This window comes from Macaca thibetana, chromosome 6 (assembly GCF_024542745.1).
Source record: "Macaca thibetana thibetana isolate TM-01 chromosome 6, ASM2454274v1, whole genome shotgun sequence".
Classification (NCBI taxonomy): domain Eukaryota; kingdom Metazoa; phylum Chordata; class Mammalia; order Primates; family Cercopithecidae; genus Macaca; species Macaca thibetana.
Window position 1 is genome coordinate 7,978,195 of NC_065583.1, and position 24,384 is coordinate 8,002,578.

General features: G+C 48.9%; 2 long non-coding RNA genes across 2 annotated transcripts in view; both read left to right on the forward strand.

The window, feature by feature from the left end:
- LOC126956402 (uncharacterized) overlaps nucleotides 1-24,384 on the forward strand; it is a 256,963-nt gene that overhangs the window by 10,205 nt on the left and 222,374 nt on the right. The window lies entirely within an intron of this gene.
- The window catches only part of LOC126956399 (uncharacterized), a 34,508-nt gene continuing 20,811 nt past the window's right edge, over nucleotides 10,688-24,384 (forward strand). Inside the window, exon 1 of the long non-coding RNA XR_007726303.1 lies at nucleotides 10,688-10,944. This is a non-coding gene — a long non-coding RNA (uncharacterized LOC126956399). The remainder of the gene's footprint in view (nucleotides 10,945-24,384) is intronic.

The following is a 24,384-nucleotide window of genomic DNA, read 5'->3' on the forward strand; positions in this document are numbered from 1 at the left end:
CCAAGCAAACACATTCCCGCCCTCTGGCAGAAATGCGGCTGGAGCAGCCTGACGCCACGGCAGGCTCCAAATATTCTCCATCGAAGCTTGCTTTCTCCTGTTTGAAACTCCTCTGTCTGTCCCCAGAGAGTCTGGAAATACACTCTTTCTAGGAGCTGGTGGAAAATGAACCCACATTGTGAGAGAGCTAGGTGATGCTGAATTGGGGACAGGAAGGTCCATTTGAAAGCGGGGGGAAAAAAAGCGTGTTCTTTGTAACCAGGACAAGGCTAACCATGCCTTCTCTCTATTGGTCCAAATCTATGCCAGCCTCCCACTGGCATCTGCGGGTGTGCTGAGAGCAAGCTATGGATTTCTATAGCGATTGTCACCGTGGTACTAGGTATGTTATTCTGTTATGTCAAGAGGAAAAATAATCAAAAGGTCAAAAGAAGAGAATCTACCAGAGGGCTTTTCAATCTACAAATATTTATTAATGCTTTGGTGTGTTCCTGGCATCACATTAGATGCTAGCAAGAGCAAGATAGGCCCGGAGAAATCACCTGTATTGCAAATCCACCGTGAGGCTAAAAGGCAAGGCCAGCCACTGTTTACCCGTGATCCGATTTCTCTCTCCTGGCAGCATGGAAAGGGCAACAGAATAATCCCTGTTTTCTCAGTGTGGGATAAAATGAAGTGTAAGTGACTTGCCCAAGTGCATCTAGAATTTGAGACGAAGGGTGTGGTCTGGACCAGGCCATCTCAGTTGGAAATAGACAGTATGTGCGGTGGGGATTGTGAATATAAATGAATGAAAGGTCTAAGATGTGAGACAAGGGAACCCACAAGGGTATTAAGCACCTGCAACTAGCCACAGGGAGACTCTCTTGCCTCCCATTGACATGAGGGGCAGGGAAAGGAAACTGCATTACCAGAGCCCAGTGGGGGCTGCAGCGGAGGAAGGGGCCTGGGCTTGGAGCAGGCGAGAGCTGGGCAGAGAATGGACAGTGGGTAAGATGAGAAATCAGGAGCCACCAGCACAGATACGCTTCGACCAAGCTTGGGCCATGGTCCCTACCCTGGGTGTTGAAGGCCTGGGACAGGGGATGCCTCCCTGTAGGAGTTAATCTGCTATCGCTGAACTAATTCTGGGGAACAACTACAGAACTCAGTGGCATATGCTAACAAGCCTTTCTATTTCTTACTCATGAATCTGAGAATAAGTTGTATTCTTGCTGGGAGGGACTGGGCTTGACCCCAGACTAATGCCAGACGTGGGTCTGTACCATGTCCCTCTTATCCTGTGTAGACCAGGACACATGTTTTTCTCACTGTGGATAATAGGGGCACACAAGACCAAATCACACAAACACGTTTAGAGCCGCTGCTCAGCTCGTAACCACTCATGTGCCGCTGGTTCACAAGAGTCACATGACCAAACTCAACTTCAGTCCCTTGGAGAGAAAGACTCTCCCCTTCAATGGAGAGACACTGAAAAGTCATGTGATAAAGGGCATAGATGTATAATTCTCTAACGGGGGAATGAAGAATCGAGAGCAATATTCCAATCTATTATATTTCCCGGAGAAAATAAAAGGTTAACCCCAAACAAGAAATAAACATAGGCTGAAAACCACCAATGCCCACCACAATGGTTTTCTTAATACCCACTCAGATCAGTTGAAGAAGCTCGGTGGTAGGGGGCGGGAGTGAGGATGTTTTCACTAGATTCCTTCTTGTTCTTGGATCAAGACGCGAAAAGTTCCGGTCAGGGAGACAACAGAGGCTGGGATGGGGCAGGTCTCTGATGGAGACCTGAGGAGTCGGAACACAACACTGTCCTATTTCTGACATTTATGAATGCCATGATGATCAAATTCAGAGAAATGACAAAGTTGGGGATCATACCCCGACTCTGGGTCCTGAAACATTTGGAACTCCAACACACTCTGAAGGTCATGTCTGAGAAACTGAATCCAAACTCATTATTTTCACAGTGGTCGTTATCAGTCCTGCCCATTGGGCTTCAAAGCCTGACCACATGGGCAAAAAGATTGGGAGATTTTGCTTAGTTCTGTGTTCCTAATTATAGCCCTTCTCTGAGCCTCAGTGCCTCATCTGCAAAATGAGACTAACAAGACCTGCTTCGGAGACACAGAGAGACAGCTCAAGCAACACTGTGTGTGAACTAAGCTTGGAACCCAGCAGGTGCCCAATGCATGTTGGTGCCTAGGCACCCTCACCTCAGAAGCAGCAGATATGCCCATAACTAGTGTTTCCAGAGGACTCAAAGATCATGTTTTGTGGGGTGTGCCCAACAGAAAAGCTGGAGCAAGCCCTCACTATGGGAGATGGGCAGCCTGCTGGCTCCCGCACGTGAGCCCGCATTGGAAGTGGCCCATTCGACTCAGGCATACGGCTTAAAGGGACACTTTGACAAAGGGTAGCAGGCTCAGCAAGAGCCACAGGAGAAAAAAAAAGGAGCCCAACATCCTTTCTAATGAAAAAAAAAGAAAAAAAAGTTGAAAGCATAGAGGAGCATTAGGAAAGACAGAAATATAATGCCAAATATTTGCCAGAGTGGCTTCTATTTTGAGAATATAGAACACTATCAGATGCAAATGGCAGGCTGGGGATTCTAGCTCAAAGTAGGGAAGGAATTTGCACCCGTAACAGTTGCCTGAGTTTGGAACACATGGCCTTATCATGGGGCTTGGGTCAGACATATCTAGTTCAGATCCTGCCCTAGCTCCTCACTCCTCAGACAGCCTTGGGGCAAACATGTCTGCTTCTCTAGGCTTCAGTCCAGACCTGAGTTTTGATCACATTAAAAGCTAAGAAAGGGGGAACAGACAACAAAGATTATTGGATTTGGCCTCCAGTCATTCCCCCCACCCCCAGAACCAGAGAGAAGGCAGAAGCCATAGGAGGGGAAATACTGATCCTCTGGGTGCGAGAGAACATGGGACAATGGGAAGGTCATGGTGTATCGCCTGCACCTTGCAAGATGGCAGGCTCACAAGAGAGAGTGAAGCAGAGGGCAGCTTTTGCCTGGTTCACGCCATCTCTCCAGGACCTAGCACAAGACCTGATATAATGGCACCTTTGATCAATATTGGAAAGCAAGAAAGAAAGCGGGAGGGAAGGAAAGGGAAGGGAAGGTGAGGGGAAGGGAAGGGAGGGAGGCATTCTTTGTGCTAAACCCTCCTACTTTACAGAATCTAACCTTCCCAAGTACTTGGTAAATCAGGAATTATTATCCCTTATTTTCCCAATATGTGGAAATTGGGCTTAGCAATTTACCTTTTGCAATTTATGTGACCTTGCAATTTGCCTTTTGCAATTTATATAACCATTCTGTGCCTCAGTTTCCTCATCTGAAAAATAGGAGGTGACAATAATAACACTTGGCTCATAGACTTGTCATGTGAGTGCCTTGTCTGAGACATGATGAACTCAGATTCAGTGTAAGTGACTATTATCACATTGCAAAAGGCAGCTTTGGGACTCAAGGCCTGGTCTTTTTGATTGAAAGATTCTTTTTACATTATCATGCACTTCTACAAACATTTAAAAGGGTCTACACTGTAATCAATGCCTAATACATAAATTAATTTCCAGTTAGTTTGCTTCTCCCAGGTTGAGGCCTGAGCACGATTTTGATAAGCTACACATTTATAAATTGCTCAGAGCTGGATTTATTGGGGAAGGGTGGTGAAAATGTGGCACAGGGCAGAGGAGGAGAAGTAATTCCTATAAAGTAGTGTCAAAGCAATAAATGCAGGTCATGGGATTCATGATGATGACAGCTCATCAGCTTCCATGAATATTTGATCAGGTTGGGTTGCGGGAGTATGACCTGGAATTTTCAGGCAGGCTGTGGCTTAGGCTTATAAATAGTGAACATGCAGGAATGAAATGGACTCCCAAACCTGAGTATCCCTCCCACCGGAAATTTCTGCTGCATCAACTGGGGGAAAGTGGTGGGTCAACTAGAGGGACCAAGGGGTGAGGAGGAAGAGGGGAGCTGCTAATCACCCACCATCACCACACCCCTCTACCCTGCTCCCCCCAGTGCCCCCAAATGACCAGTGGTTCCCCTGGCACTGATCTGAGATGGCGCCATTAACAAAGGCCAGAAGCCATTTAGTCTGCGATGGAATAGCTGGGATAGTGTGAGCCAATCTCCAAGCCCCAAGCTGTCCTCCAGCCCTCTCAGGAGCAGCTCAGGTTTCTGGCCCAGTGAATGGCGCAAGCTGGGGCCTCTCTAAGCAGATCCGGTTACACTCCTGCACTGCCTGCCTAAGCCAGGGACACTCAGTTAGAGGAGATCAGACTCTGGCTTGTTGGTGACCCTGAAGTGAGGGCCTATTAGCCCTAACCGTCTCCGCTGCATCCAGGCTTATGGCTGTGACCTGAACCTTTGCTTAAGAGGGAGGCCATGGAGACAGGAAAATTTGGTTTTCCAAATTTCCGAATCCTAGATCTGCTGCTTTCTAGCTGGGGGACTTGAGCAATGATTTAGCCTCTCTGAGTTTCAGTTTTCTCATCTTTAGTGTGGGGATAATGCAAGTATTCAGCTTGTACCTTTATCAGGAGATATAAGTGAGATGGGCTGTGAAAAATTATTTTGCTCAGTGCTTGGCTCATACTACGTGCTTCGCTCATACTACGTGCTGCATTATTTTTATATTTTGCTATCATTGCAGCTGGTTAGAGTATGTTTCTAGGAAACAGAATTTTGTGCCACATTTGCCAAGGTCATCTTTGTTAGACTCAAATGGAACAATGAGATTGTCTAGTGTCCAACTATTTCTTAGGGGCAGACTGCAGCCCAGATAAGCAACTTCCTCCAGGTCACACAGTTAGCTGGGGGCAAAGCTGAGCCTGAAACCAGGCCATGTGAGCCACATCCTCCTCCTCCTCCTCCTCCTCGTACGCTATCCAGTGTACAAAATGTTTTCACACGTATCTGTCTCCATCATGCCCCGCTGCAGCAACCCACATGCAGAACAAAGAGAACTGGGCCCATGCAGCCTTGTCTGCCTCACTCCCAGTGCATTCTGGGAAGCTCCTCCAAGCCCTGGGAAGCCTTGACAATTAGCATCCTTCTGGCAGGCTTTTTAACGTCCAAAGGAAATCAGCATAGTCAACCTCTTTAGGATTTTAGTTTGAACTTTAATTTCAGCCCCAAGCCTCTTTGCTCCCTCCATTTAATTTTTTTTGTTTTCAAGATAGGGTCTCGCTCTGTTTCCCAGGCTGGAGTGCAGGGGCACAATCAGAGCTCACTTCAACCTCCGCCTTCTGGGCTCAGGTGATCCTCCCATCTCTGCCTCCCGAGTAGCTGGGATTACACGTATGTGCCACAATGCTTGGCTAATTTTTGCATTTTTTGTGGAGACGGGGTTTCACCATGTTGCCCAGGCTGGTCTTGAACTCCTGAGCTCAAGTGATCCGCTCACCTTGGCCTCCCAAAGTGTTGGAATTACAGGCGTGAGCCACTGTGCCAGACCTTACTCCCTCCGTTTCAAAGGAGAGCTGGAGAAATGTATCTGTCCCTGGGTGTGTGTGTGTGTGTGTGTGTGTGTGTGTGTGTGTGTAAAAATTAAAGCAAATGCTCATGGTACAGGACGTTTCCCCTCCCAAGGAAGAGAAAAGGAAAAGCTGGGCTGTAAAACTTGTGCTCTAGGCAACAACCTTGCTGCTACAATACAGCAGTCACCTGTGTTGTTATGAATTTTTAAAATAAACCTGAACTGAATTGTAATTCAGACAAAACAGTGTTTTGCCTAAAAACAAAACCCTAAAACTGTAAGCCATGAGACACACTGGGGGTCGGCGTCAGCATGCGGGAGACACAGGCTTTAAACCCAGACAGACTTGAGTTCAAGTCTCAACTCTACCATGCACTGGCCATGAGACCTTGAAAATATCACTGAGCATCTCTGGGTCTCTGTCTTATCTGTAAAATAGGGACAGTACCAACCACCTCATAGGCTCTTTGTCGGACATAAAATGAGAGGATGTATAGAAAGTACCTGATATAGGAAATGTGCAGTCAATAAGAGCTGTCATTAAATGTGACTGTCACCATGGCATGACTTCCCCCAGTGGCATTTCTGGCAGAATTTCTAGATGGTTCTGCTGTGCAGGGGAGGCCTGAGAAAGCACTGAATTCTTCTACCCATTTTTCAAATGAGGAAACTGAGGTCCAGAGAGGTGATTTAGAAGGGAACTAGGAATATTAAAAGCTGGAAACGTCATAGAAACTCTGTTCTTGAGCTGTTTCAGGGCAGTCCTGCTGACTCAAGGGGCTGGGGAGAGATGGACAGTGGAGTTGAATTTTTGAGACTTATTTACAAGGCCAGGGCCCACAGCCTGGGCCTCAGTGATATCGATGCCACAGCCAACTGCACCACCTGTACCACCAGAGGATTGGGGGCAGAACCAGCCAGGGGTGGTTGGTCCCGTCTGCAAGGCTGTGGGTTGACTGGCTGGTCACTGCAAGGCGCCCTTAGGTCAGGTTTCTGGCGTAAAATGCGAATAATGTTTCCCCCTCAGACTCATTGTAAAGACAGATGCTACACGGGAAGAAAGGGTTGCTAACCTCATCTGTGTTCTGGGCTGGGCTGAGTGTTTCTCACACAGTAGCTCATTTGGTTCCCCTGGTACCCCCCAGGAGGCAGGAACCATCCCTTCCCCTTATTGAACAGATATAGAAACTGAGGCTTTGAAGGTGAAGTAACCCACTCAAGGTCACACAACTGCTAAGTGGAAGGAAGAATGGGGTCTTGGCCTCTGCCTGCCAGGATGCAGGTGTCTGCGATGCTGTTCTGGACATGCCCAGTGGGTTCTCCGTGAGTGGCCTCCACAACCAGCAGCAAGTCATGGAGGAAGGCAGAGAGAACAGCTAGCTCTGCCCCCGAGGTGGAAAGGAAGGCCGCCTCAGGGCAGCTTCCAGGACCCAGATTGTTTCAGTGACAGTAGATCATGCTCCCTAACACCTCCGCGTGGGATGGGAGGGCTGGGGACATGGAAGAGCAGGTTTCGTGCCTCCTGTGCTAGCTTGCTCCAGCTGCCATGACAAAATACCACAGACTGGGATGCTTAAACCAAAGACATCTATTGCCTCTTAGTTCTGGAGGCTGGAAACCCAAGCTCAAGATGTCAGCAGGGTTGGTTTCTCTTGAGGCCTCTCTCCTTGGTGTGCAGATGCCATCTTCATTCGCATGGTCTTCCCTCTGTGTGTGTCTGTGTCCTAATGTCCTCTTCTTATAAGGACACCATTCATACTAGATTAGGGCACACCATAATGGCTCCATTTAACTTCTTACCCTCTTTCCTTCTGGCTGGGTGTCATGGCTCATGCCTGTAATCCCAGTTCTTTGGGACGTCAAGGTGGATGGATTGCTTAAGGCCAGGAGTTTGAGACAAGCCTGGCCAACATGGTGAAACCCCGTTTCTACTAAAAAATACAAAAAAAAAAAAAAAAAAAAAAAAAAGCCAGATGTGGTGGTGCACACCTGTAATCCCAGCTACTCAGGAGGCTGAGCATGAGAATCACTTGAACCTGGAGGCAGAGGCTGCAGTGAGCCGAGATGGTGCCACAGCACTCCAGCCTGGGTGACAGAGCGAGACTTTGTCTAAAAAAAAAAAAAAAAAAAAAAAAAAAATTGCTTTCTGTAAATATGGTCACATTTTGAGGTACTAGGGGTTAGGGCATCAACATATGAATCTGAGGCCTAAACAAGAGCTCCCCTCCCCTAGCCACACACATTCTCTTCACAGTATCTATCATCTCCTGGACCCGGGGATGTGTTATTTGCTGGCTTAAGTATTATCCTTCTCCCCACCGAAATGTCAGCTCCACGAAGATAGAAATTTTATTGTGTCCCAGCTGTGTTCCCAGCACTGAAAAAATCCCCGGAGCCACGGGTTGGAGGGAAGGGGCGGGAAGGAGGGAGGGCTGAATAGGTGGATCACAGGGAATAGTGGCATTCTGCGTGTCACGATGTCTTTGTGCAAAGCCACAGAATGCACAACACAAAAAGGGAACCGTAATGTAAACTCTAGGCTTTAGTGAATAAAAATGTATCAGTATTGGCTCATCAGTTGTAACAAATGTAGCACATCCATGCCAGATGTTAATCACAGGTGCTAACAGGATGCGGGAGGCTTTGGAAGTAGATGAGAACTCTGTATTTTCCACTCATTTCTCTGTAAACCTCAAACTGCTCAAAACAATGAAGTCTACTGATTTCTTAAACAGCACGTAGCACATAGTAGGTACACAGTAAATATTTGCTAATGACTGAAGGATTCAAATGGTCAGCCTTAATTTATGGAGGTTTACGCCATGCCCCGCATGGTAATGGGAAAAACCTAGGTGAGGTACGAGGCATAGACCCTCCAAAGAGTGACAGAACTAGCAAGAAAAAAACACAAGGTCAACAGCGATTAGGTCAATGGTAAGTAAAACACAAGGTCAGTGGCAGACACAATGTGAGTGGTAATTAATTCATTCTGAAGCTCCTGTAAATTGCCCGCAGGGAGGCTGTGCTGTTGGCCACCTGCAGACAGTACCCCAGCCCTGACCTGAGGCTGCAGGAATGGCTTGCAGTCAATAAAGCCGGAGAGACCCCCAACCACTGAGGATTGCCTGGGTAGGGTATTCCATGGCGTGAGCCACACGACTTCTCAGAGCCCAGCTAGCCTTGGCAATTACCTGTCCATCACACGCCATCCCATGGTTTTACTCTGTTCCCTGTGTCACTTCCCTAGTCTCTCACCAAGATGCCTGGGGTCACCTCCCAAATAAAAACCTTGCCCCAAATCCTTGTCTCAGTGTCTGCTTCCTGAGGGACCTAAACTAAGGCACTACCCACTGTAAAAGGTGGTGCAGAGAAGGGTCTCCATAAGGGGTAATCACTATTATCATGCTACTATTAGCAACAGTAATAAAAAGCATCATAATGATGAAATAACTGAGACCCCGAGAGAGGGTCTCTTGCCGTAGTTCACTTCAGAAGGTAGATAGCAAAGGGATTTCTAATCTAGTCTGTCTGACTTTAACATCTGTGAGATCCCACACACCTACACACCCACACACCTACACACTCTGAGTTAAAATTCCTGCTGCAGAGTCCCAGAGCTCCCAAGGAGCTGCTATTGGGGGTGAGATGACGAGGATGGTTGGAGTAATCCCAGAGAGCTTCCTGGAGGAGGTGGCATGGAGTCTCAAGGGAAGAATACAGATTCTGGAGTCAGGCTCAGATTTGTGATTGGGTTCTATGTCCCTGAGCAAGTCACTTTAACTACTTGGAGCTTCAGTAATCCCATTAGAAAAAGAAATAATGGGGCCCAGCTCACACAATTGTTATGAAAAGTGAATGTATTGGTGAAGAGAACAGGTTTTAGACTGAGAGAGCTCTGGGTTGGGATCCCAGTACTGTCACTGACAAGATTAGAAAATACTCTTAATCACTCTAAGCCAAAGTTCTTTCATTTGTAAAATGGAAATATTATTAGTTCCTACCAGCAGAATTATAGTGAGAATTAAATAAGATAGCACATGCAAATCCCTTAACATAGTGTATGAAATACAGTCAATGCTCACTAAATGTTTGGTACTTTTCATCAAGATGTTAGTGGCAATGGAGTAAATTGGTGCAAACTATTCTGGTTAACAATGTGGCACATCAAATTAAAAATGTACATACCTATGGCCCAGCGATTCCACTTTTAGGGGTTTATCCTATGAATATATCTAGACACATGTGTGAGAATGCTGAGTGGAATATCGTTTGTAACAGCAACACACTGGAAACAACTCTACTGCCTCAAGAGTGAGGGAACTGGTTACATCAATGGCAGCAGTACCCACAAAGAAATGCCATTCAGTTGTCAAAGAAGAAATGCAGATTCATGAGTAGGGTATACAGAAAGATGTCCAAGGTATACTGGTAAGTAAAAAGGCAAGTGATAAAAGAGGTGTATATATTAACCTGTCTCTTTAAAAATTATTTTTTGAGACAAGCTGTCTGTCACCCAGGCTGGAGTGCAGTAGTTCAATCACAGCTCACTGCAACCTCCTCCTCCCGGGCTCAAGTCATCCTCCCACGTAGCTGGGACTACAGGCATGTACCACCACACCTGGCTAGTTTTTTTGTATTTTTAATAGAGATAGGGTTTCTCCATGTTGCCCAGGCTGGTCTCAAACTCCTGGGCTCAAGAGATCCTGTAATCCCACAGTGCTGGGATTACAGGGGTGAGCCACTGCGCCTGGCCTTGTCTTGTTTTTCGTTGTTTGGTTTTGTTTTTTGAAGGCATACACATGTGCTTCAAAATATTCTAAACATATTCTCAAGGAAGTGTGAACCCAAAGTATCTGAGACAGATCTTAATCAATGTAAAAAGTTTATTTTGCCAAGGTTAAGGACGCACCCGTGACAAATCCTCAGGAGGTCCTGAGGCCAAAAATCCTTTTGCCAAAAATTCTTTGTCCCGAAGGCGGTCGAGATACAGCTTGCTTTTATATATTTTAGGGAGCCATGAAACATCCATCAATATGTGTAAGATGCACATTGGTTCGGTACAGCAAGGTGGAAGGGGTGGGTTTCCGGGTCATCGGTAGACAAGAGACAAATAGTCGCATTCTTTTGAGTCTTTAATCAGCCTTTCACTGAATACACAATTTACATGTGGTGCTGGGGGGTGGGGGCGTAGAAGAATAGTCACTTATGCCTTAGGCTGGCTCAGTGAATCAGCATTTTTACATAAACAATAGGGCAGAGGAAGCAATCAGACAGGCATTTGTTTCAGGTGAGCAGAGGGGTGACCTTCTGTCCCGCAGCTGTGAAGACTGGCTGTTGGTTGACATTGCCAGGATGCAATTCGACAGAACTGCTTTAGGGTGAAGATCTTGAAGCCCACAAGGAATTTCCCTGTGGGAAAATTGTGAGGAAGGTATGTAGCTTTAAAAAATCTTTGTAGCTATCTTATTCGGGAAGAAAATGGGTGGCGGGTTTGCCCGACACGGTTTCCAGCTTGACTTTTTCCTTTGGCCTAGTGATTTTGGGGCTCAAATATTTATTTTTCCTTTCAGAAAATGATTAACAGTCATTCTGGAGCGGTGGTTCTTGCAGGGGCGATTTTGCCTCCTACGGGACATTTGCCAATGTCTGGAGTCATGTTTTTGGTTGTCACAGATAGAAGGGGTGGGGGTGCCACTGGCACTGAGTGGCTAGAGGCCAGGAATGCTTCTAAACATTCTACAGTGCACAGGTCAGCCCACGACAAAAAAAAAAAAAAAGAAAAACGAAAAGTCTGGTCCAAGATGCCAATAGTGCTGAGGCTGAGGAATCGCTGAGAGGTTTGAGAGGTGGAGCGCTCTCAAACGTGGGGAAAAAGACTCATTTTTCATATCGTGCTTCTCTGACGCCTGGATTACATTAATAGCAACAACTGCAAAATCTGCCCACTCTTAACTATGAGCGAATGCGTGTAAAATGCCAGCATATAGTAGGTGCTCACAAGGTGTTCCTTTCCTGCTGGGCTCTGGCTTTCACATCTGCAGAAATGGGTGTGCCAACACTTGCTCTGGGGGTGGCTACAAGTCTCATTTAAGGCTACACTTCAGGCCCTGACCACCTGGCTCTGGCCACAGGTGTTAAACGCTCACCAACCTGCCTGGGGGCAGCTTCCCCTATCCCTCCCTCTGCCACTGGTTATTCTTCTGCTGAAGTTCAAGGGCCCCCAGATGCTTCTCAAAGCAGCAACACTTCTGCAGAGCACACCCTGAATCTGAACAGCCACGTGGCTGTGTCTCCAACAGACAGGGCTGCCAGCCAAAATGCAGCACATCCAGCTAAATGTCTCATGCAATGTTTGGGATATAATTATACTAAAGAATTATTCATTATCTGGAATTCAAATTAAATTGAATTCATATATATACACATATGTCTTGGTTTTGTTGGTTGTTGTTGCTGTTTTAATCTGGCATCTCTACTGTCCGAGCAAGGTAGAGACGAACTGATGAACTGTGCGCTCTTTTCCAAAGAGCTAATCTCATCAGATAGAGATTTTGCCTTTGTTCCATCAAAAGTCTTGCTCACTTACCAAGTGAGCTTGGATCCTGCTGGGAGGCTAAGGTGGTCACCGCCTCTGACAGTTTCAGAAAAATCTCAGGCTCCTGGGGCTGGTTCAGGCAGGTTGGGAGGGACATTTCTGAAACATGTTTGGCCCGGTCATTACGGAGAAGGAGGGGTTGAGAGCAGAGAGCAGAAGCAAATGGAGGTCAGGCCTCAGGACGCCTCCCTGGCCTAGGCCCCATCAGAATTACGTTTGTAAGTTCAGATGCTCCTTCTTAAAGAGGGGGCTACACACTGTGTGGGTCCCAGGGTCCTCCAAGTCTGGGTCTGGTCCTGGCTGCGAAGGCAGTGCTCTGAAGCTGTTTCTCCAGTACCTGCTATGTGTCCAGTCGTGAGCACACTCCTGGGCCAACCTCCTGGGCTGGGGCTCACTGTGGGAATTCTACAAAGGGGGAAACCAAGGCTCAGAGTGGTGGAATAAGTCCCCCAGTGCCACCAAGCTGGGAAGTGGCAAAAAAAAAAAAAAAAAAAAAAAAAAAAAGATTTGAACCTGGGTTGAGTTTCCTCTTTGCTGAGGACAGCACCTCAGGGTCCTGGCTCCTTGGGGCTGGTTTGCGGGAGAGAGTTGCCTCCCGGAGGGTCACTGCTGGGTGTAAGCACTGCAGAAAGGGGGCCATCTCCGCAGGGGAAGTGAGGGCCCTAGCCAGGGCCAGAGCAGGAGTAGGTTCTGGGAGCACAACTGCAAGTTTCAGAATTATGCTCAACATCTAAAAATATCAAGCGCCGATTTCATGGCAGGCACGGTTGCTAAGAGATTTCACAAGCATCATCTCATTTAACCTCCCAGCAACCTTGTGACAGTCTGATCATGAGCTGCATTTTGCAGATGAGAGAACCGAGGCTCAAAGGAATGCCGTATGTGCCCCAAAGCACCCAGTAGGTAAGGAGAACAGGGATTTGAAGCCAGGCCTTCTGCAAGAAGGGAGGCAGCTCAGGAGGCAGGAGAGAAGTAGCACTGGGCTCCTGCGGGGGTGGTTCGGGGACCAACAGAATTAGTCGCCTCCTACTGCTGTAAAAGATTACTATGAGCTTAGTGGTTGAAAACAACACAAATTTATTACCTTCCGGTTCTGAAGGTCAGAAGTCCAAAAGAGGTCTGACTGGGCTAAAACCAGTGTGTCAGCAGGATTGCATTCCTCCTGGGGGCTTTAGGGGAGACGCCATACCTTTGTTTTTCCCAGTTTCTAGAAGCCACCCATATACCCTGGTTCACGACTCTTCCCTCCACTCCAAAGCCAGCAGCATAACATCTTCCAGACTCTCTATGACTCTCACTTTCGGCCTCCCTTCTCCATGTTTTGAGGACCCTAGCAACTACCCTGGGCTCAGCCAAATAATGCAGAATAATCTCTCTATCACGAGATCCTTGACTTCATATCTTGAAGTCTCTTTTGCTATGTAAGGCAACATAGTCACAGATTGTGTGGATTAGGATATGGATGTCTTTGGAGGGGACATTGTTCTGGCTATCACAGTGCTGCCTTGGCCTTCTGCGGGCTTTACCTCTGTTCTGGGGGTAAGGGGTGAAGTCGTGGGACTGGAGGAGGGGGTAGGAATGGGGCTGGGCTGGTGGTTGAAGAGAGGCAGGGAAACAATTGTCCTTGATGTGAGACCACAGGGCAGGGGGGTCACGGGATGACCTCGCTGAGACGTCTCCAGCCAAGAATCTGAGGAGACCACTCTGGGCACTGCCCTCTTCCAAGGGGCACGGAACCATGCCAGGGGCCACATGGCTGGGCTCAGCACCTCAGGACTGTCGCCCAGGTCTGCATCATTGGGTGGGACTAGGGAGGGACTCAGACAGAAGAAGGATATGTGGAGTGGCCTGGCGGTTCATAGCCAGTTATGCTAGAAGAGTATAACCCTTTCACCCAGAAGTTCTATTCCTATGAGTTTATCCTGCAAATAGATCCATCCCTGCATGAAGTGACATATGCAAACTTAATTGCAAGGTTATTTATAAATTAGAAATAACCTAACTGTCCATCAACAGGGGACTATCCTGGTGATCCAGCCATACAGTGGAGTTCTACGTTGTCGAGAAGGCTCTTTACATATCACCATGAAAAAAATCTGAGACAAAAATAAGGATCGGGATACTATGTTCAGCATGCTACAATTCGTGCAAAACTGGACGAAGGGAAGAATGGATATATATGTAAAATTTATATTTGCATAAAACATCACTGCAAGATTATGCATGAAACTGAAAGCACTGGCTGCCTTGAGGGAGGAGGAGGAGTGTGTGCCTGGCAGACAGGGTGGGAGGGGGTTTGTCATGACTGACTCGTTTCACTTTTCAAATGTGGAACAATATGAGCATGTTCCCTGTTAATAAATGAATGGTTACAGTGTTTTCAAGAATCCTTTGAAACCATACGTTCACAGAATACTCGACTGTCGGCCGGGCGCGGTGGCTCACGCCTGTAATCCCAGCACTTTGGGAGGCCGAGACGGGCGGATCACGAGGTCAGGAGATCAAGACCATCCTGGCTAACACGGTGAAACCCCGTCTCTACTAAAAAATACAAAAAACTAGCCAGGCGAGGTGGCGGGCGCCTGTAGTCCCAGCTACTCGGGAGGCTGAGGCAGGAGAATGGCGTGAACCCGGGAGGCGGAGCTTGCAGTGAGCTGAGATCCGGCCACTGCACTCCAGCCTGGGTGACAGAGCGAGACTCCGTCTCAAAAAAAAAAAAAAAAGAATACTCGACTGTCTAAGTTGGAAGAAACTGAGCCAAGCTACCCCTGAGTGATGGTCTTGAGCATGAGCTCTGCCTATGACCCTCTTTAAGAGCCAGGGAATCTTTTCCTTTTTTTTTTTGAGACACGGTCTCACTCTGTTGCCCAGGCTGCAGTGGAGTGATGCAATCACAGTTCACTGCATCCTTGACCTCCTGGGCTCATGCCATCCTTCCACCTCAGCCTCCTGAGTAGCTGGGACCACAGGCATAGGGCACCACACCTGGCTAATTAAGGGCCAGGAAATCTTGTTGCCCAACATAGTCACTTCCCTCCCACCATTCCCCACTCCTACACCCAGGGCCAGACAGCTGAGCAAGTGGCGGTGCCCCAGTTCACCTTGCTGGCATTCCTCCAGACTTTGGCACACAGTGATCCATCTATCTGGGGTACCCTCCCACCCGCTTCTTGCACTGCTTTCAACAATAGCCATGCGCTCCTTGGCTTCCTGAGTACACAGCTGAATTGCATTTTCTAGGCTCCCTTGCAGTTAGGTGTGGTCAAAAGTTAGGGCTTTTAGGAGGTCACTGAGGTTAAATAAGATCATAAGGGTGGGGGTTTAATGCAGTACGAGTTGTGGCTTCATAAGAAGAGGAAGATTCTCTCTCTCTCTCTCTCAGCATTATTTTTATTTTCATTACCATTATCATCTTTATTGGTTTAGTATATATTTTTTGACTACCCAACATCCCTCCTGTTCCTTCCCTTTCCCCAGGAGAAGCCGATCCAGGTATCCGTTCTCTCTTCCTCCATGTTGCCCTGGGCCCTAGGGAAGCTGATTTTTCTACCTTAGCTCAAGCAGTGCCTTTGATTGGTCAAGGGTCCTTCCCACCCCTGCGGCAATGATTGGGTCTGTCTCCTTTTCGTCTCTTCCTGGGTCCACCTCATTCCCTGCCTCTGCAGGTCGCAGAGTCAGCCTGTGCTCAGTCTCTGACCTCTTTGCTTCTCTAGCTGTATTCTCTCCCCAGGTGGTCACTGCCAGATCCTTCTCTTTAAATACCATCCTTATCAGAGGTTCATCAACTCTGGCTGCACAATGGAACCACTTGGTGAGCTTATAAAATTCTCAATGCCCCACTGCACCCCACCAGTTGTATCAGACTCTGAGGACTCAAGCATCCACAGTTTTTAAAGCTCTCCACGTGAATCCACAGAAGCCAGGTTTGAGACGTGCCACTGGAGGCAGGGGCTAGAAGACCCGGAGGTCACGAGGACCTCGGTTTGGGTAGCGGCAGGGCCGTGGATGTGTGAGTGGCTGTGCTTTCTGGGTATGTTTGAAGGTAGGGTGAGCAGGGTCTTTTAAAGAATCAGATGTCAGGTATTAAAGCAACAGAGGAATCAAGGATAACACTAAGGTTTTGGCCTGAGGAACTGGACGGAGGACATAGGAAGAACAGGCTTGGGGAGGGGTCAGGAATCAGATTGAGGTTTGATTAAATTGGAGATGATTATTATGATGATTTGACATCCAAATGGAGACCTAATTTGGAAGCTGACATCAAAATATGGACATCAACAGAGAGTCATGAGTCGAGAGTCAGAGATAAGGATTTGGGAGTCCTCGGCACATAGACCCATGCCTCTCAACCTCATCTGCACGTAGACTCTCCTGTGCCTATTAAAAATCCTGATTCCCAGGCCCTATCCCTGACTGATGACATCAGAACCTCTGTGGGTGGGCCCCAGGCATCTGTATTTTCTAAAAGCTCTCCAGGTAATTCCACTGTGCAGCCAAGATTAAACACCTCTGTTTTAAAGCCTAAATGAGATTGGGACATTTCTGCATTCAAAATCCTCCATGAACCTCCTATCTAAGTCAAAGTAGAGGCCGGGCATGATGGCTCACACCTGTAATCCCAGCACTTTGGGAGGCCAAGACGGGCAGATCACCTGAGGTCAGGAGTTTGAGACCAGCCTGGCCAACGTGGTGAAAACCTGTCTCTACTAAAAATACAAAAATTATCCGGGCAGGTGGCAGGCGCCTGTAATCCCAGCTACTCACTCAGGAGGCTGAGGCATGAGAATCACTTGAACCTGGGAGGCGGAGGTTGCAGTGAGCGGAGATGGTGCTACTGCACTACAGCCTGGGCGACAAGAGCAAAACTCCATCTCAAGAAACAAAACAACGAACAAAGTAGAAGCCAGAATCCTCACCAAGGGCCTTAAGGGCCATAGCTCCTGCCCCCACTTACCTCCCTGACCCCTCTCCTACAGTATCCCCTCCCTCACTCTGCTTTAGTCATCTGGCTTCCTTGTTGTTTGTGAAACACACCAAGCATACTTCTCCCTCAGGGCCTTTGCACTGCTGTTGCCACTGCCTGGAATTCTCTTCCCCTCGATGCCCTCATGGCTGACTCCCTCACCTCCCTCGGTCTCTGCTTAGACCACCCTAGTTAACATCGCTACTTCCCCCACGTGCACTCCCCTTCTCCCTTCCCTGCTGTATTTTTCTCCCTAGCACTGATCACATCTAACAGTATTGCATATTTTACTTATTTGTTTTTTGTCTGTATCCTCCTGCTAGAATATGTCAATTTTTAGAATTTTCTTCTATTTTGTTCACAGGTATGCTGCCTATAGCAGGCACTTAATAAATATTTGTTGAAAGGAGAAATATGTTAACCTAGTCTTTGCCAATAGGAACCACGAGGGCTGACTTAGGAATGGGCACGAGACCCAATTTAGGCAATGGAGATGCAAGGGAGGCTGACTGGAGACTTCTAGAAAAGCCTGGAAGAGATGGTGTGTAGACGTGTAGCTGCAACGCCACAACCACGGCTGCCTTGTGGGGGTGAGGGATTCGGGTCGGGGTCAGTGCTGGTGGCACCCCAGCAGGGTGGAACTGAAGGAGAGGGGACACCGGACTCGGCCAGTCCCCCGTTTACCACTTCTTTGTTGTTTATGCCAATCAGAGATTTTTTGCTTTTGTTTCTGTTTGTTTTCATTTTTAAGGTTGTCTGGGAGGTGGTTGTAGCTTTGTTTTTGTTTTTGTTTTTGTTTTTGAGATGGAGTCTTGCTCTGTCACCAGGCTGGAGTGCAGTGGTGCAATCTCGGCTCACTGCAATCTCCACCTCCTGGGTTCAAATGATTCTCCTGCCTCAGCCTCCCAAGTAGCTGGGATTACAGGCGCACACAGCTAATGTGTTTTTGTTTTTGTTTTTGTTTTTTTGTAGTTTTAGTAGAGATGGGGTTTCACCATGTTGGCCAGGATGGTCTCGATCTCTTGACCTAGTGATCTGCCCGCCTCGGCTTCCCAAAGTGCTGGGATTACAGTCGTGAGCCAACGCGCCCGGCCGGTCATAGCCTTTTTAAACAAATTAAAACTCTCCAAGTATGACCTGAGTTTTTCTCAGGACACAATAAGGCTTCCTTTCTGAGGACAGCACTCCCTTTAGGGCTGCAGCTCTGGAAGCCAAGGCGTCAAGGAGTGAGTCCCAGTTCGACCATCAATTTGCAAGTCTGCTTCCCAAGCTGGGCCTCAGTTTCCCCGTCCTTGAAGGAGAAAAGCCTGAATGTCTCCTCCCAACTGAGAGAGTCTGTGATGATCCCCGATATTTTGGGATTCTGTTCCTTAATTCAGTTTCACACTGCTCGCAGAGTAGGCAACAGGACCATGCTTGCCAAATGAACTCTCTGACCAAGCCAACCAAATCAATGTGGTCCCGCCCTTCTCTCCAGCACACCATGCCAGGATGTAGCTATAGCTCAGGGTAGGCTGGCAGTGCAGGTGCAGCAAAGGGAGGTGTTGGAGGGGTCTCAACTGAAGAAGACACTGGATGGCCTGAGAGGGAGGTTGAAGGTGGCATCGCTTTTCACATGAGTTCATTGCTCACCTAATAAGCACCTACCAGGTGCCTGCTGTGGCCAGGCCCTGAGCAGGTGCTGGAGCTATGGGCTCTGATGTTAGAGTGTTGCGCCCTTATGGAGTGCCAGCACTTTCTATGCATTGTCTCACTCTGTCTTCACAATATCCCCATGGGATAACTACCAGTATCATCTGTTTGGTACTTAAGGAAATTGGAGCCCAGAGAGGGTAAGAAACGTGCTCTGTCTCTCATTGAGTGAGAACGTGTCATGGCTGAGATTTGAACCCAGGTCATCAACTCCTGACTCCTGAGTCATGCTTTTAACTACTTCCCAATCGCTCCTGCTACAGGAATTTGACTCTGTTCATCCACTGGACATAGGCATGCCCAGTTTCTGGACATCGACTCTGGCCCTGTGCTGGCAACTGAGGGTATAGCCAAAAATTGGACCCTCCAGAGCCCATGGTGGGGCTCCAAGGTCTCAGCACAGGACCCAACTGTCAAGATGCACTTGAGAAAACCCATAGCCTATTGGCCTGGTATCACATATGGAGGCCTGTTCCCACTGAGGTTCAGTTTGGCCCACTCATCCATCCATCCATCCATCCATCCATCCATCCATCCATCCATCCACTTACTTATTCATAGCTCACTCATTCGCTTAACAAACATTCACTGAACCCCTGTGGCCCAGTCTGTTCTAGTCTCTGTGCTAAGACTTGGGGATAAACCTCACCAGGAGAGACCGGGTCATTGACTCACAACTGAGGGTATAAAGGAGAGTCAGGCAGTAAACACAGAAGCAGATGAGATGGTTCAGGGTGGGGTGAGTGCTGGGAAGACAATAAAATCAGGTGGAGAAGTAGAGAGTGACTGAAGAGAGACCAGGAATGAGAGAGGCAATTTAGGTGGGGCGGTTAAAGGAGGTCCCTAACGAGATGACTTTACAATGTGGCCAGAATGAGGAGAAAGGGCCAGCCCAGGGGAGCAGCGAGCACAAAGCCTGCAGAGTTCGGAAGAATTGGAGTGTGCTAGGAGGTGACAGAAGGCCTGTTTGGACTGGGAGCAAGTGGCCTCTGTGATGCTGGGGTGTGGTCAGGTCCAGACCTGCACACCCTGTATCTACAACTAACGCTCCATCCAGCAGCCAGTGCCTGGCTCCTTCCGCAGGGGCCTCTCTTGGAAACATTCCAGCTCATAGCCGTGACTGTGATTGAGGCCCTTCCTTCTCCAGGGTGGGGCTGGCAGGTGTCACCAGTCTCTGCTGTCATGGGTCAAGGAGTGGGGCCTTCCTGAAAGGGCGTCGGCCATGACTGGCCTTAGCTTGGCCTCTACATTCTTCAGACCGTGGGTTTCTTCCCCCAGCCCCAGCGGTGGGGCCTTTATGAAGCCTTCTGTGCTGCCGCAGAGAGAGGCCAAGAGACTGGCCTGAGGTCACTCAGCAGATCCCGGGGCAGATGAGCCTAGAATTCCTCCTTTGTCTCCAGTTTCTTTCCATGATCCTCCATCCTAGGTGGTCTCTCGCCAGGCAGAATATAGCCTTCCTTATTCCCAAACGTTTCACCCAGCCTGGGCTTGAATAAAGCAATATGTGGGGAAAAGGGCACAGTTTCCTTGAACCTATGCTCTTCTTATATCAATGTTTCATGTTCCCTGTAATCATCCATTTGTCCATTTATTTGTTTCCAGCAGTCATGTATTCATTCAACTAAAGAATCACAAAACATCCACTCTGTGAATTACCAGGAAGAACAAGTAGAGGCCTTATCTTTCATGATGTCACAGCCTAGCCAAGGGCTCAGGGCACAGCAAGGATTGTGGGCACAGGGTGGGGAGGGCAGGGCGGTGGGTTGGGCAGCAGTGGGTACAGTTACAATAATTACCATGCAATATGACTGGATTGCATCAAAAGCAAAAGCAAATTACTCTTGGAGTATAGATGACAAAGTCACCAGCCGCTTGGGGAGTCAGGGAAGGCTTCAGAGGAAGGGACATTTGAGCTGGGCCTTGGAGAATCAATAGGAGTTTGCTAAACAAATCATGCAGCATATTGATATCAGGGGAGAGGAGCCTGCATGGGCAAAAGCACAGCCAAATGCTGTGCCTATTTAGGAAGGAAACAGGATGGAACCCGGCTAAAGAAGATAACAGCTATCGTGTGTTATTTGGAGTCATTAGTGTATCCAAGTGTTCTGCATCTACTTAATCATCATAACAAGCTTCTGAAGTGTCATTTGCCCCATTTTTACAGATAGAGAATTTGAGGCCCAGAACAGGGAAGTCACTTGTCAAAGGTCACACAGCTAGTAAGAGGCAAAACCAGGATTCAGGCCAGGTCTGCCTGACCCTTGTATCCTTCACTCCTCCCTCTCAGGCTGAGATGGCAGGGTGAGGACAGTTATGTCAGGAAACCCCAAGAAAACCTAACTGGCTTCAGCATCTGCAGCGCAGTGGCCTGGCAGCCTAGCAGAAGACGTTGCAGAGGTCTCTCTCCGGATCCCTTCCTCGCCCTCCTTGCCTGGACTGCAGTCTGTGCTCTGTCACCCGCCTCTCCATCCATCCATGTCCTGCAGGTCTGGTCTCAGCTGACCCCAAGTGAAAGAGGGTCACAGGAAGAACAGACATCACCTCATTTCCAAGGATGGCTCTGTGCACGGAGATGAGGTCTTGCCAGCAAGCAAAGGGGCCTCTGCAGAGGCAGAGGAGCCGGGTTGCTGACAGGCACATTCTCTGAAGCCAGGCGACAGTCTAATTACAGGCCGGCTCTGTAATGAGAAGCGGGGGCTGGCTGGGGCAACCCGGCACGGCTCACAGCTCATGGCTCTGACGGAAAGAGGGGCAGTCAGCATCCAGGCCTGCAGAGGCCCCTGGGAGAGACCACCAGCTCAGCTGTCTCCAGACCACACACGTGCTGGCTCTGGAGAGGGCGAAGGGGAGATGAGAGAGAACCAGGCTGAATACTGGTCATGGGCCAGGTGCTAAGCTGGGACTTTTACCTCCATCTCTCAGGTGATCCCCCGACAACCAGGAGAAACAAGTGTAATTTGCTGTTTCATAGAGGAGAAAATGGAGGCTTCCAGAAGTGAAGCAAATTTCTCAAAGCTCACCACACCTGAGAACGGTGGCGTGGGCTTCCGACTAAGGTGTGAGGGAAACTAAACGCCTGTTTTCTTCCCCAGGGGAAATAAAGGAAGAGGCAGTTCCATTCTGGAGCTGAGAGAGTCCATGAGGAACAGGAAGAAACAGGTTTGGCTATGGCCCAACCAGGCGCCCCTCCCACAAAAAAAATATGTGGGTGAGACAGGAACGTGAGGCATCATTTTGGATATTAAAGCACAGGGTGACATCAGAAACCTGAGTGGCCTGGGAACATCAGGGGTGCAAATTTGGGCTCTTGACTTTGCTTTTCTTTCTTTGCGCACCTGTGCGTTTCTTTGGGGTATAAATCCCTAGGGAAGCGAACTGCCTCTAGGCCCCCGTGCCAGGCTGTGTCTCAGATCACCTCCCTCTGACAATCCTCGGAAAACTTCTCCCCCACACAGCTTCCTCCCCGGAACATCCAGGTGGTTCTTTGGGAAGAGAGCCATGCTTTTTCAGCTGGGCCTTGGGTCCTTGTTTGGAAGGGATTGCAGTGGGCAGGGGTTTGGATGCAGCTGTGTGGGCCGAGGAGCTATGACTAAGGTCCTTGAGCAACTGCTGGGGCCCGCATGGCACAGAAAAAGCTGCCACCACAGCAGGGTAAGCATTCTCAGCCCCTCTCAGCGTCACCTGCTTCTGATTCTGCATGGGGGTTGTGGGGGTAGCTGCCTCTTCCACGCTCATGTCACGACCTCCACTCCGAGCTCTGGCTGGAATCTGGGTCTCCCCGCCCCGTGGGACCCCTCGTATCATGTTTTGGCCATGCGTTAGAACTCAGGAGGGGTTTCCTGCTTGCAAAGTGCCCGCTCACAGCAGGACAGCCCTGTGTCTGACACAGCTCAGCAAAGTCTGGGACACGACAGAGCAGGTGTCACATCCTGGCTTTGCCACCCGAGCCTCCGTTTATGTAAATTGGGGAAGATCTCCACCCTCACACTTGTTCACAGCAGAGCAGCGGAGCCACATAAGACCTCAGGCCCTGCCGTGACGCTTCTTCCCTCCCAAGCCAGGCGCCGGCGCCTGCCAGCGGTGCTGCCTTGGCACCGCCTTCTTTGCCCTCACCAAGCCTCAGGTTCCCCATTTATGAAGTGGGCATGGTGGTCCTATCTGTTTCACAGGTTGCTGGTAAAGATCAAACGAGGTGACCCAGGTGTCCCCCGAAGTGCTGTGCCAGCCATTGAGCAGCCCTCGCCATGCGCCACCTGCATACAGCCTGGAATGGCAAAGGCCCTGAAGATGCTGAAACTGTTGACCTTTTCCTGTTTTTCAGGAACATGGTCCCTGGGAGTCCTTTTCTTTCATCACCCACAAATGAGAAAAGACGTTGTTACATTAGCTCCAAGATAGCTCTTTCCACAGTGGGAAATTGCTGCCGACAGTCACTAAGGAAGCACAGGCCCACCGGGCGCGGCTCTCGGCCAGCATCTCGAAGGCAGGCACAGGAAGCGACTCACTCATGACTTTGAGTGTCACCTAGCAGGTCTCCACCACCTCAGGGGTGGCTGGCAAGGGCAGTGCAGGCCTCCACCTCCGCGGAGCAGGCTCCATGCATTGTACCAGCAGGTTGGCTGCAGGATGGGCACCCCTGGGAAAACAGGGCAGTGTTGAGGGCCAGGAGAAGGTTGGCATTAGAGGAGACTGGGATGGACCCCAGGTGTTTTGTTCTCAGAGGCTCCGACCCCATTGGTCAGCACCATGGCCGCTCTTGGCTCACTGTGGAGGCAGCGGCAGCTGGCATTGCCATGGTAACCAGGCAGTACCAACTTCCAACTCACCTCTGAATTTTCTATGACAACGAACATGTTTGCAAAGTGAGAGCCATGAGCGGAAAATTATGCCAGGGAGCTGTGGGGAGCTGATAAGGAAGGGTGGTCAAATTTCCTACCTCCTTGGTTAACCAAGAATGCAGAAAACAGGCACAGGACTAACCCAAATTCAGGCGTGAAAGAAACGTTAGCTACACTTCCCTGTGTTGGGTTAGAGAGTAGAGTAACTACTGTTCCCTTTACACATAAATGCACTGAGCAACTGTGACCTCTCAGGCTCTGGTGCAGATGCTGGGACGCGGAGCTAAGGAGATGAAAAGAAAGACAGGACCTGGTTATCAGTGAGATGAAATCTCTGGAACCCAGGTTGGAGAGGACTTCACGGGAAGGAGGTCTTCACAGATTTTAAAAATTCAGGCTGGGCTCAGTGGCTCATGCCTGTAATCCCAGCACTTTGGGAGGCCCAGGCAGGTGGATCACCTGAGGTCAGGAGTTTGAGACCAGCCTGGCCAACATGGTGAAACCCCATCTCTACTAAAAATACAAAAATTAGCTGGGCGTGGTGGTGCACACCTGTAATCCCAGCTACTCGGGAGGTGGAGGTTGCAGTAAGCCATGATCGCACCACTGCACTCCAACCTGGGCAACAAGAGGGAAACTCTATCTCAGAAAAAAAAAAGAAAGAAAAGAAAATTCAGATTCCCAGAAGATGCAAAGAGGATTCCCTATGTGCCTGGCAACAGAAAGGTCATTCCACATCTCTCACACACCCATCTCATGATGGGCCTGGTCTCTCCAGAGACA